The sequence below is a fragment of the Gossypium arboreum genome, chromosome 6, assembly GCF_025698485.1.
Source record: "Gossypium arboreum isolate Shixiya-1 chromosome 6, ASM2569848v2, whole genome shotgun sequence".
Taxonomy (NCBI): Eukaryota; Viridiplantae; Streptophyta; class Magnoliopsida; order Malvales; family Malvaceae; genus Gossypium; species Gossypium arboreum.
The window spans coordinates 102,165,045-102,179,870 of NC_069075.1; the positions used below are offsets into that span (position 1 = coordinate 102,165,045).

Below are 14,826 nucleotides of genomic sequence, written 5' to 3' on the forward strand. Positions count from 1 at the left end.
ACGAGCAAGAGGACGATATTCAAACCCGAACTGAAGAGATGGCTGAAAACCAAGACAATCAGCTACCTCCTACGATACCCATCGAACTAGCAAATCAAAATCCTACTCCTCTTACTATGTATGATTATACTAAACCTACTTTAACAGGAACTGAGTCAAGTATAGTTAGGCCTGCATTGCTGCGAATAATTTTGAACTAAAACCTAACACTATTCAAATGATACAGCAATTTGTTCAGTTTGACGGTTTGCAGGATGAGGATCCAAAAACTCACTTGGCAAATTTCCTGGAATTCTGCGATACATTTAAAATTAATGGCATTTCTGACGATGCCATTTGTCTTCGGTTATTCTCTTTTTCATTCAGGAACAAAGCTAAACAGTGGTTGAAATCGTTACCACGAGGGTCAATTACTACTTGGGAACAAATGACTGAAAAAGTTTTATTAAAATATTTCCTGCCGGCTAAAACAGCCAAATTACGTAACGATATCTCTTCGTTTGTGCAGATGGACTTAGAAACTCTTTACGATGCATGGGAGAGATACAAGGACCTACTGCGAAGGTGTCCTCACCATGGATTACCTCTATGGTTGCAAGTTCAAACATTCTACAATGGTGTGAACCCCTCGACAAGACAGATGATTGATGCAGCAACCGAGGGAACCATCAACAACAAAACACCTGAAGAGGCTTACGAATTTATTGAAAAGATGTCACTGAATAACTATCAGTGGCAAGTCACGAGGACTAAGCCAACTAAAACAGCAGGCATTTATAACGTCTATTCGATTATTATGCTGTCAAACCAGGAAGAACTTCTAAATAAAAAGATTGATGATTTACTTGGTTCTACTCTAGTACATCCAGTAATGAGGTGCGATTCGAATGGAGGAGGAGCATGCACAGAATATCAACCCTTCAACCCTAGCATCATGGAGGAACAAGTCCAATATATGGGTAACAATAACTCTAGATCCCAAAATAACCCATATAGTAACATTTATAATGCAGGTTGGAGGAGCCATCTCGGGTTTTCAACAACCACCCTATCAACAGGAAAAGAAACTAAACCTTGAAGAGATGCTATCTAAATTTATCTCAGTGTCAAAAACTCGTTTCTAGAATACTGAGACAACATTTAAAAATCAACAAGCGTCGATCCAAGGGCTTGAAACTCAGATAGGCCAGTTGTCCAAACTAATCTCTGAACGACCACAAGGTAGCTTGCCAAGTAATACTGAACCCAACCCAAGGGAACAGCTCAACGTAATTAATGTTCAAGATGAAGAAGGATTCGTTGAGCCTGAGCCAGAACCAAGGCAAGAAACTGTGGTGAGCAGAGGTCAATGTGAGGTAGGTCATAATAAAAACAAATCAGTGGATGTCGAATATAAACCTTGTGTGCCATACCCTAACACAACAAGGAAAGACCGCTCAGATGAACAATTTGGTAAATTCCTTAAACTCTTAAAAAAATTATACATTAACTTACCATCTATTGAAGCTCTATCACAGATGCCAAACGTAATGAAATTTTTAAAGGAGCTTTTAGTAAATAAGCGGAAGTTGGATGAGGTGTCGCATGTGAAGCTAAACGTAGTTTGCTCAACTATTCTACAGAATAAGCTACCCAACAAATTAAAAGATCCAGGGGGTTTTAGGATTCCTTACTTAATTGATAGTTTAGATGTTAATATGCATTAGCTGATTTAGGGGCTAGTATTAACGTCATGCCTTACAAAATGTTTAAACAACTGGTCTTGGGAAACCCAAACAGACTAGGATGAGTGTTCAATTAGCATATAAAACTATAAGATTTCCTAGGGGTATTATTGAAGATGTGCTAGTTAAAATCGATAAATTTATATTTCCCATTGACTTTATTGTTCTATACATAGACGAGGATAGCAACACTCCTTTGATTTTAGGAAGGCCTTTTTGCCTTTTTTAGCGACTATTAAAACGATTATTGATGTTAGCACAGGTGAGCTCACACTTCGTGTGGGAGACGAAAAAATCACCCTTCAAGCCCGCAATTCTGGCAACACGTTAGAAATTGAAGGTGATCGTCTAAACCATTCTACTAAAACTGACAATATGGTGCAAACTACTTTGCAGGAAATGAGTCTGAAGGAAATACATGAGTCATTCTCAAGTAATAGTAGAGGACCTATTCATGAAGAACGAAGGCTACAAATTAATGAGCTAGATGAATGGCGGACGCATAAACTGAGAACACATGATAAACCAAAACTACACCAGGATGAGCTCAATACCTTTCCAAATCAACTTAAGGTTGGAGATACAATTTTGTTAGATGCCACAGATCTTCACATTGTCACTACCAAACCAAATGAAGAAATCCCTCTTATGGTACTTGGCATTTTTCCATTCGATACAGTCGAGGTAAGTCATCCTAAGTTTGCCATTTTTAAGGTAAACAACAACCATCTAAAACCTTATTTTGATAAGATGGATAGCAGGAATGAGGAGTATACACCCCTCGAACCACCATGACCATTCAATGGAAAGGTAAGTCGAGCTTAGACTATAAATAAGTGCTTCTCGGGAGGCAACCTGAGCACTAACTGTAATAACTTCTTTAAATTTTAGTGTTTAACATCTAACTCACTAACGGAGCTCTTGAATACAGGTTTCCCACACAAACACGGACGGAAACACGACCGTGCGATACGGCCATGAGAAAATAGGGTAAAAATTATCTTTCCCCAAACACGGACTATGATAAATCACCATGGCTATGCGACATGGCCGTAGGCGAATCTGCCAAAACAACACGGGTCTGCAACACGCCCATGCCAAGCACCCGTGGATGACACTGTCAAAAGAACACGGGCGTGCGCATAGGTACACGACTGTGGGAGAAACGAACCACATCAGACACGGTTGTGTGGCATGATCATGTAGCCACACGGCCTAGACATACGGGCGTGCCAAAAGGCCGTGTGACGATATCTCAAATTGCGACAAGCACGGGCGGGACACGAGCCACACGACCGTGTGCTCCAGCAGTGCCACTTGAAAAAAAATGTATATAAATAAATAAATATAGATTATTTCTCTTATTTTATTTTTCTTTTACTTTTTGAATATTCATTTGTTTTTAAGCTCGGATTTTCTTTATGATTACTATCAGATTATTCCCTCAATTCTCCTTTTGTCCTTCAGAATCATGTTCGCCCTCTAACTTTATTTCCAATAACTCGATCTCGCTAATCCAGGAATTTCATCCATTTTAAATTCAGGAAGTTTCACTTCTCTCCCTATCTTATGAACCTATATTTATATTTATCAATACATCTCTCTTTGTAAATTGAGGGCAATGTACATCTTAAGTGTGGGGGGTATTCATTTTTATATCAGAAAAATCCCCGAATGTTTGCCTAGTTCTCTTGAAAAGCTCTCATATCATGTTTAGGATAAATTTTGATTGATTTTATGATTTTTATTGATATATCTTAAATTAAAACATAGGCATTCATGCACTGATTATTTAAACTTTAAAGACACTAGAAAATCAAGCATGATAAGTTGATTTTTAAGAATTCAAAATTTTAAGTTGTTTCCCCAAGTCTAGGTATTATCTTAAATTGAAATTCATAAGTTTAAACATTAAAAAGCCATAATTTTTGTGAGATCTTGAGCCTTCAAGAACATCTATTAATTCTTTCATGCTCACTTTCATTATGAGTGCGTCAGTATTGAACTATTATTCTAGAACTTACTTGATTATGCATGTCAAGACCACACTATTTGATTTGATATGTCAAAATGAGAAAGGCACTTAGGATTAACCCACTCATGCCATGAAAAGCCTACCTTGACAATTAACCCTTAGTGAACCCCCTTGAGCCTAACAACCTATTCATTGATTTACACTTAATATTAACCCATAACTCATTATTGTTAAAATCCCCTAAATTAATTTTATCCCTATTGTTGTCAAGATTTGAGTTCGAATAGTTGCTTAGCTATGTTTTATTCTTTTTTATAAATTGACTTGTTCTTAAAAAAATGTATACATATTAGTAGTAGTGATCTTATGAGCTAAAGAAGTTAAATTCCATATTCTAAGAAAAAGCTCTATTGTATGCAATTGATGACTAGTCATTTTTCTAGTTAGACAATTTTTCAATTCAATATCGATTCTAACCCTTTCTTTCAGCTTGTGACCACACCCTCTAACCAAATCCATGTTACAACCCTCTAAAGACCTTTTGATTGATGTTTCATCTCAATTTATAGTGGTGGAGATTTGATTTTCATGCAAGCCTATGGTAATGACTTTTCATTATTGAATATTGAGTGCTTCATTTATTGCCCTTAAACACTTCGAGTGATTTGAGTGAATCTTTAGTGAGTTTGTTAAACTCCGTGAGATTTCGAATTGAGGTAACCACTTAAATTAGGGGAGATGCCTAAGTTTTGCATGATTAAATACTTAACTTGGAATGTTTGAAGCTCTAATGTTCTTTTAACTGAATTCTCATTGTACGACTACTCATGAATTAGTTTGAGATATTTTCGATAGAGATTATAAGTTGAGAAGAATTTATTTTGATTATGAGTAGAGAATTTTGCTTGAGGACAAGCAAATGCTTAAGTGTGGGGGTATTTGATAAACCGTAACTTATACATATTTTTACCCCAGGCTTAACACATTTTATGGATGATTTTTCCTTAAAATTGGTGATTTCGATGCTCCTAATGCCTTAATTTCATGTTTTATACTTAGGCGAGCATAGGAGAGCAAAAGGAACAAGAAACGGGCCAAAAACAGAGAAAATGGACCAACGTATTAAATCAACACAGCTTGGACCTCCTCACACGGGCAGACCACATGGCCATTTCAATTTTGAAGAATCGAAGCACGACTCACACGGGTGGACCACACGCCCGTGCCTCTTTAACAGGCTAGACCACGGTGTGAAGTAATTACACACGGGCGTGTCCCTGTCGAGCCCATGTTTAGTCCAATTCAGAAAAGACCAATTTTGAGGATTCTTAGGCATTCCAAAGCCTATAAATACACCCTAGAGGAGGAGGAAAGGGGACACAGGAGAGAAGGAGGTAGGGAACTGCTCAAGGGAAGCCGATTGATCCATCTCAGTATCCAGATTCATCATCAAGACTGAAGATCTCCCCTTAATTTCCTTTAGGAGTTTTGGGTTTTCTTTATGTTTTGTATTCATTATTCTTTTGAGATGTTTTCCTTTTTAGTTATGAACTAAATCCCCTAAATACCTAAGGGGAATGAAACCTAAGACGAATCTTGTTATTATTTTCTTAATTGTATGATAAATATTTGGCTTTTTCTTAATTATGTGTTCTTAATTCTTGTTTTGGTATTCCAGGATATTGATTCAAGATAAGCTCTTATTCAAAGGAGGAATAGAACATGTCTAAGAGTACAATTGTCATAATTAAGCAGAGTTGATTGTGCGCCTAGAGATAGGGTGACAAGATTTTGCCAAATTAGGGTGAAACCTAATAAGGGGATCCATAGATCGAGTTAATGCAACCCTAGGGTGTTAATTAGAGAAAAGTATCAATTATTCAATCTAGGGATTAGATGTTATTAGTCTTGAATAGGGATAATAAAATAACTTAGGGATCTCTACAGAATAAGTTAAATGAATAAATCATCCGATTCGGAGTTAGAATAACAAGTGAAGTCTAGGTGGATTTTTCCTTAAGTATTGTCTTAATTCAATCATTTTCCAAAAGTAATCCCCCAAATCTATTTTCTGTGAATTCTTAGTTTAGTTAATTAGTTAGTTAAAACAAACCCCCTTATTCTTAGGCTAAATAATAAAAAGACAGTAATTACTAGTACTTTTAGTTCCTTTGGGTTCGACAATTCGGTCTTGCTAAAACTATACTATTTTTTGATAGGTACACTTGCCTACATCGTGATAATAGTTAGTTTCAAGAATGATTCATTATAAATATTTAAAACCTGTCACATAAAAATCGTGATCAATAACTACCTTGCATGTACAGGGATTCAAACTCAAGACCACCAGCATATTAACACTCCACTTAACCACCAGACCAACAGGCCCATTCTGATATATTTTTTTTCCTACAATTAAACTTAAGCCTACTGAACAGGGTTAGGGTTTTATTTAGAAAATTTTCAAAATTTGCCAAAGGCATGGCTTGAACTTGGGACCTCTCACACATAACCAGAACACTTAACCACTAAATTAGATACATATTTTATTCAAATTTATGAAAAGCCAAAATTAAAATTTTAGGTCGTTACAACTCTACCTCCTAAAAGAAATTTCATCCTCGAGTTTTACCTGATCAGAATAAGTGAGGATACTACTGATGTATCAAATCCTCAGGTTCCCACGTAGCCTCCTCAGTGTTATGATTTTGCCATAAAACCTTTACCAGTGGAATAGACTTCCTTCTCAGAACCTTAACACCGCAATCCAAAACCTAAATCAGCTCCTCCTCAAAGGGCAGTCTAGCCTAACCTCAATGTCCTCAACAAGGGCAATATGCGTGGGATCAGAGTAGTAACACCTCAACATCGAGACATGGAACACATCGTGAATACGGTCTAACTCCGGAGGTATATCCAACTAGTAAGCAACCGATCCCACTCGCTTCAGAATACAATAAGGCCCAATAAACCTAGGACTCAACTTGTCCTTACGACCAAACCTCAAAACCTTCTCCCCTGGCGAGACCTTGAGAAAAATAAAGTCCCCCATAGAATACTCAATCTCACATCTTTTTAGATCCGCATAGGACTTCTGCCTGTCAGAAGCCGCTTTTAAATGATCCCGAATCAATCTAACTTTATCTTCCGTCTCAAAAACCAACTCAAGATCCAGAACATTTCGCTCATCCAACGCAGTCCAAGATAAATAAGTGTGACACTTACAACCATACTGTAACACCCCAAATTTTTAATTTTGGCATTTGTGAATTTTGCACATGAGTGTGTATTTGCTTCAGTGGTTAAGTGTTTTGGGTGAGTGTGTGTGAGGTCTCAAGTTCAAGCCTTGTCTTGGGCAAAATTTTATTTTTTTCTAAATCAAGCCCTATCTCTGGTCAGTAGGCTTAAGTTCAATTATTTGTAATTCCATAGCAAAATGGTCCTGCTGGTCTGGTGGATAAGGGGAGTGTTGGTGTGTGAAGCGTCTTGTGTTTGAATTCTTGCATAGGCAAAGGTGTTGATTTTTTGCCTGATGGATTTCAGTTTGGCTAAAATTTTGAGGTAGTTGGATGATAGTGGGGTTAGTGGAGTGATTTGGGGGATTGGACAATTATCAGATATTCCTTCTTTGGCAAAAATTTGGTTTCCTCTCTTTTTCAAAAATTCTCTATTGTAGTTTCTTCTCCCTTTTTACTATTTTCTCCTCCTTTCTTTTTGTTTCCCCAATTTATGTCAGAATTCTCTTTATTTTTTTCCCAATTCATCATTTTCTCCTGAATCTATATCGTAGTTGGCTCTTGCACGGGTTTCTTAAGTTCTTTCCCTTTTTTTCTTTCATGAAGTCCCTAGCATTTGTCTAATTAATCTAGTTTTTATGCTAATAATGGCGTAGGAGGAGGCTTTGATCAGTGATTTTTGTATCTCCAGTGTTGACAATATTAACGAAAGGTTTTAGCCGGTGGTAAGTGGAGTCTCTGCTATTTTGTAATTTGATCGGATTCATTTATTAATCCGCTAAATTGATGATGGGTTCACTCATTACTAGGTCTTGGAGTGCTTGGGGGAGTTTTGGCAGTAAATTGAATCAGGTGTGTACCTAAAACGTAGAAAATGAGATTCAGCGAAAAGTCGAAAAAGCTTTCTGTTGATGCCACACGGGCGTGTGGTCTCCCGTGTGGTAAGCCGTGTGATAGAAAATAGGCATGTGATCGACAAGCCCAGCCGTGTGCGCATGACACAACCGTGTGATGGCCAGAAAGGCCGTCTAGAACACACGGGCTAGATTGAATTGGGCCATGTAGGCCACACGGTTGTGTGGGCCCACACGGGTAGTCCACACAGGCGTGTGGGATTTTGGGCCAGGCGTGTGATCCACACGGCCAAGGCCAATTTGGGCTGTGTGTAGCCTCCCAAACCTGGCCTGGACATTATGGCCGAATCTGGTAATGTCACATTGAAGTGTTTTTCGTAAAACATGATATCGTTCGAAAAGCCCAATGTTTATTTAGCCTCTTTGTATGATCTAGAAAATAATTTTAAAACTTGCGTCACTATCAAAAGTATTTACTTTAAAATGTTATTTATTACAAAATCTCGTTTATTGCGAAAGCTTTTGAAACGGTTTTTTGTATTCGCGGTATTTTGGTAAATCATGCATATCTTTTGAAAACCTGCATCGTACTATTAGCAGATATAAATCAAAAATAAATAAAACCCCAAAATTCAAAATAATAGAGGCCTTATTACATAACAATACCCAAATAAAACTACTTATAAATTAAAAACAAATATGGGAGCAAGAGCGGCTGTGTGGCCACCTTTGGGTCCCTCGCAGCACCGATCCGCCTACGACTGGGGATTACCTATGCAGTTAAAACAAATGGGTGAGTTTATGAAAATTCAACGTGTAATCCCATATAAGCAAACAATTGGAGTAAACACAATTTGGGCCTAAGCCTTTTCAGTTTCAGTTAGGGCCTTAGCCCATATCAATAACAGTGGCAATATCAGTTTGGGTTTTAGCCCATCTCAATACAGAAGCAGTCATATACTCAAGCCTTGGCCCATTTCAGTAAAAGTAAACAGTACAATAATAGTAAACAGTACAGTAGCAGTAACAATATGTAGGTCCTACCCATCCAGCCTCTACACACCATCTCCGTACCAACCCTACACACCATGTGGGGATAAAATCAACCCACTCATCCCTACACACCAGAATTAGTACCGGTTGCGGCACTAAACAGTATTTTCTGCAGAGCTGCCAGTATAATAGGCTTAGAGCCATTAGTGATTTACAGTAGAGCTGCCAGTATAGTATGCTTCCTCCAATCATATATAAGCCCATCCCCATGCAATGCATCATGTAACATGTCATGTCATATCATAATATTAAACATTTATTCAATACAGTTTACAAATAGCATGCTAAAATATACACATACATCACGTAGGGGTGAAACAGTCATCTTACCACGTAAGGGGAAATTAGTCATTTTACCACATAAGGGCAAAATCGTCATTTTACCACATGAGGGCAAAATAGTCAGTTTATCGCATAAGGGAAAAATAGTCATTTTACCTTATAGGGGTATTACAGTCATTTTATCTTACTCGGTATTCGATTATTTTACCCTATGAGGGTATTTTGGTCATTTTACCATATGGGGGCATTTCAGTAATTTTACCCTATGGGGGTATTTCAATCATTTTACCCTATGGGGGTATTTCGATCATTCTACCTTGTGAGGGTATCTCGGTATTTTACCGTAGGGTATTTTGGTCATTTTACCCTATAGGGGTATTTCAGTCATTTTCAAGTAAATAAGGGTCCAGGTACTCTTACCGGCCCACCAGTAGGTCCACAGTCATCTTGGACAACTCGTGCAACCTTAACAGTCAATCGGTGATAATAGGCCCACGGTCATATTGCGAGCCCATGTGGCCCACACACTTGTATGGCCCACATAACCCAAGATGGCCTTAGTAGTGTGATTCACACAGCTGTCCCAATATTAACCACACTCTTGTGTGATTCTTCTCATGTGGGGCCCATAAACCCATTAGGCCTATGTGGCCCAGTTCGGCCTAGAATAGCCCAGTATCGTTTCGGCCCATGAAAACGCTCATGGCCATCTCATTTGGCTAAATTGCCTAAACACATACATTCAATCAAACATGTTAGTCACAAGGTTTACATATACATCAAGTAAGGATAGATGAGCTCATCATGCAATACTCTTTCAAGACATTTTTATTTCATCTCATAATTATCATGCCATGTCAAGTGTGTTTATGTCCGTTGAATCGTTGAAATTTCGATAGATACTCAAGTAGTACACTCGGGGTGTACAATTTAATAATTTTTCAATTCTTATTTGAGGGTACCTATTAGGGCACTTAATCAAAGAACACACTCCCGAGCCACATATCGTATAACAGGATTACCAGTCCAGGCTAAATCCTTTATATAACGTAAGCTCAAAAGAGCTAAATTAGGATTCCCAGTCCAAGCTAAACCCTAATCGTAACATATACTCGAAAGGTATTACATCAGGATTAATGGTCCAGGGTAAATCCTTCCTATAATAAGATCAATAAGATTACTCATCTGAGCTAAATCTCGTCTGCAACAAATGCAGGACCTTATTTGTTTCGGGAAAGCGCATATAATCATCGGAATCCAATATTCAATCGGTACTTAACCCTTTTTCACCATTTCAAGCATGTATTAAACTTTTCATTATAGCATTCAAATAATGGACATCAATATAAGTAACATTCCATACAAACACAACATTCAATTAAACATATTTATAAGCTCAATTAAGTTACACGAACTTACCTCAACACTTGTTTGCGTATAAAATCTACTAATCCAAAACCTTTTCTTTTCCTCGATCTAACCTCGAATGTGAGTTTTCTGGATCCATATAAATAGCTTTTATCATCAATTCCACATATTTCATATTTATTTGGACTCAATTTATGTCTTAGGCAAATTACCATTTTGCCCCTAACTTTTCCATAAATTCCAATTTCGTCCCTAAGGTCAACAAATGAAACTTGTGCAATTTACTCCCTATTCCAAGCCTAACCAAAATCCCATTACAAAATTTACAGCACATGTATTCATAATATTTTATAATTTTTCTTCAATTTCACAAGTTTACATTTTAGTCCCTAAATCATATTTTCATCAAAAATCACTTTGTAAAAGGTTTTTATCCATCAACAACCTTTCATTTTCTACCATAAATTTCTAATTTTTAGCATATACATCCATGACCCATTTTCCATACTTTGATAACTTTTCAAATTAATCCCCCAAATAGATAGTTTAAGCTATGTTGGTTTCAAAAATATCAATATTACTAAAAATGGGACAAGAAAACTTACTCAATTAAGCCTTGAAAGTTTCTTCTCTCTCTCCTAGGGTTTCCATATAATTTTGGGGTTGAAAATGACAAAATAAGATGATATTTTCTTTTTATCATCTTTTAATTAATTAATTATTTCAATTTCCAATTTAGTCCTTACTCTTTTCTAATTTTTCCATGGATGAGTCACTAAAAATCTACATACTTTTCTTTAATGGTCTAATTACCAAATAAGGACCTCTAAATTTGAATTCCATAGCTATTTAATCCTTATAGCTACTAGAATTCAACTTTTTCATTTTATGCGATTTAGTCCTTCTCGTAATTAAGCATTGAATCGATAAAATTTTCGTATCAAATTTTCACACAACATATCTATCATAATACAGACCGTATAATAAAAAAAATTAAACTTTGTTTTCAGATCGAATTTGTGGTCCCGAAGCCACTGTTTCGATTTCACTAAAAAATAGGCTATTGACCGTAATTTGCTAACTTATGAACATACTTACCTACTGAAATCCATTTATCTCTTCACTATATCTCTATGTCAATTCAACCGATTAAACAAATTCTAATAAGTAAATGTTTTAATGCACATACATACTTATGAAATTAAAATAATCTCTTATACATATCTCTATGTCAATTCAAACAATTAATTCAATCTCATAAGTACATAAAAGATTACGTGAGGTAACAATGTATTTCTACATTGAAACAGTTTAATCACAATAATCTTGCAAGTTATGCAAGGCTAATGTATCGCTAGATATTGTTGCTAATTTAACCCTCAGCTACCTTAGATGATGAAACATACACTGATTAAGTATTGTGTCAATTAATTACAATTTCAATCCGTTTAAATAATTAATTCATTATTTACCTTACAATTGTAATGCAAGAATAACTTAGTCATGGTTTTACTTAATCAAACATCTTACCGAGGCCTATAACAACACAAACACAATTTTAATAAATTAAGTAGACAAAATGCAATCAACCTAATACAAATTAAGTTTAAGCCATATTAATTAAATTAAACATATCAACATCACAAATATTCGTAGATATGTTCATCATAACAACAACAACATTAAAAGGATAGGGAACAAGAATCAAATCTGGTGTTTTTTCTATGGCTTCACTAGTCTACTTCACTCCTCCTTCTCAGCTTGTTCTTGTCGAACTGAGGCTTCTATGAACACTTGAATGCTACTCCAAATGGTGGTTGATTGACTCTTTTTCAAGAGGTTAAATCAGCAAAGGAATGGGGAAGAAAATTAATAACAATGAAGAGAGAAAAGTGAGAGAGAAGTGAAGAGATGAGAAGGGTTGAGATGTGTTTTAAGTGAGCAGCCAAAATAACCAAAATCAGCAGCCAAAGACTCCCCCCATGGCCAGCCACACATGTGGCATGTTTGAAAATTTCAAACATGTTATTTTAAGGTAGGGGCAAATCTAGAAAGGCATAAATAGTGGAAGGGTTTGAATGCAATTTGAAGGAGTCTTCAAGGGCCATTTTGCAAGCCAAATAATCAGCCAAGCAAGCTTATTGGGTCAGCATGTGGGACGGTTTTGGGCTGGCCAGTGCTCAGTTGGACTGGTTTTCTCGATTTAGCTCAACTCGGCCCCTTTTCATAATTAATTAACAATAATTTATTTAAACCAAATTAAATTTGATTAAAATTAAAATTAATTATATTATGAATTAATACACATAATTTGGATCATCTTAGGCTGAAAAATTAATTCACCTTGATGCTTCAAAATTGCTTCTCGGTCTTGTGCTTCTAGTAGTGTCTATCGAGCTGTTTTTCGCCCTTTTGCAAATCTATCAAAAATAATCAAAAGTAATCAAAATTTTATATAAAATTAATTAAAATTAAACATGTTCATAATTTGGGTGCAATTTAATTATTTTATAAATATTATTTATATTTCGACACAAATTTTACTGAAACTGTATGAATTTGAGTTAAAAAGAGCATGACAAAGTGTGTATATTTTCATGTTTCCAGGGTTGTGGATTTTTCTTGTTTCCAAGGCTCCTTAGGACTTATACACGCTATGTTCTATCTTTTCCATCTATCTTTCATATTTTCATCTTTAGTGTTCTAATCTTTGATTTATTATTCTATTTATCTTAGATATCTATTTTAAATTTTTTATCTGACTTGGATTCAATTACGTTTCAGGTTGTGTCAAAATCCAAGTTTCTTTTCGAACATCTAAAGCCCTAAGTCAAATCAACAGGGTTGTGGATCCTTCTTGTTTCCAAGGGTCCTTAGGACTTATACACACCACGTTCTATCTTTTTCATCTATCTTTCATATTTTATTCTTTAGTGTTCTAATCTTTGATTTATTATTCTATTTATCTTAGTTATCTATTTTAATTTTTTTTATCTAACTTAGATTCAATTGCGTTTCAGGTTGTGTCAAAGTCAAAGTTTCTTTCCGAACAGCTAAAGCCCTAAGTCAAATCCACAGGGTTGTGGATTCTTCTTGTTTCCAAGGCTCCTTAGGACTTCTATATACCACGTTCTATCTTTTCCATCTATCTTCCTCATTTTCTTCTTTATTGTTCTAATCTTTTATTTATTATTCTATTTATCTTAGTTATCTATTTTAATTGTTTTATCTGACTTGGATTCAATTGTGTTTCAGGTTGTGCCAAATTACAAGTTTCTTTCTGAACGTTTAGAACCCTAATTCAAATCGGCAACTTTGACAAACTCTACGATCCTCTTCCGCACTATTCCGCATCATATGTATTAGTCTGTGTCATTTGTTATCAGATTCTTGGGTGTTTTAGGTGTTATTTGTGCTCTTATAAATTGATTTCTAGCAAATAGCCTCAAAACAATTTTTTTTTTACCCAAAAAATTTTCCATAATTTTTTTTCACTGGATAAACAATTTTCAAACTTATTGACATAAAACTCCTAAATAACTTAAAATACTTAAAATTATAAAAAAGTTCGAATAAAAAAATAAAAAAATAATAAAAGCTAATAAAAAAAATATTGAGCTCATATCTAATAAAAATTAAGCCTAAGACTCAAACCCAATATGATTTAAACTCGAATGAAAAGCTCGAAACTCGTAATTTTCATAATAATGTCATCTAGAAATTTTGCTCACACAGTCTTTACTAAAACGATCATAACTTGAGTTTTCGAAATTGAAATAGAGTGACTCAAAGTGCGTTTCAAAGTAAGAGATAGATCTTCGAATGCTGTGAAAACATCTTAATCCAGAAATGTATGGATCCCATCCAAAAATTTGTCGCAAGTTGACTAATCTTTTCAACTTGAAAATTGATAGCTTGGTTAAATTGACTTTAATACATTTCACCCATTTCGTGCATGTATCATTCCTGGTTTCCTCGAAAGAATTCATCCTCACATACTAGCTTGATCTTTGACCTTGTTGTTGGGCCTTGATGTAGTGTAAGCCCATCACATCCATGGGCTTGAAATTAGGCCTTGAGACTCGTATCTTTCCCCTATTCCTCAAGAAAATTCATTCTCGAATCTTTAGCTATAGAAAAAGAAAAGTGATTAGAACTAATAACAATAAAAGTAAACAAATACTTACCTAAACTTTCTTTTTCACAAAACTATCTCCAAGATCAAAGATATGATTTTGACCCCAAAAATCCGCATGCATCAAGTAACTCTCCTTCAAAGCAAATCATCAACACTAAACAAAAAAAATATTAGGCATATGAATGTTCAAGTAAAA

The 14,826-nt window shown here is 35.6% G+C and overlaps 1 non-coding gene across 1 annotated transcript; it reads right to left on the reverse strand.

The window, feature by feature from the left end:
* Window positions 1–476: 476 nt before the first annotated feature.
* On the reverse strand, window positions 477–582 carry LOC128294458 (small nucleolar RNA R71). Its single transcript, XR_008284768.1, has one exon. It is a non-coding gene; the product is annotated as a small nucleolar RNA R71 (small nucleolar RNA).
* Window positions 583–14,826: the final 14,244 nt, after the last annotated feature.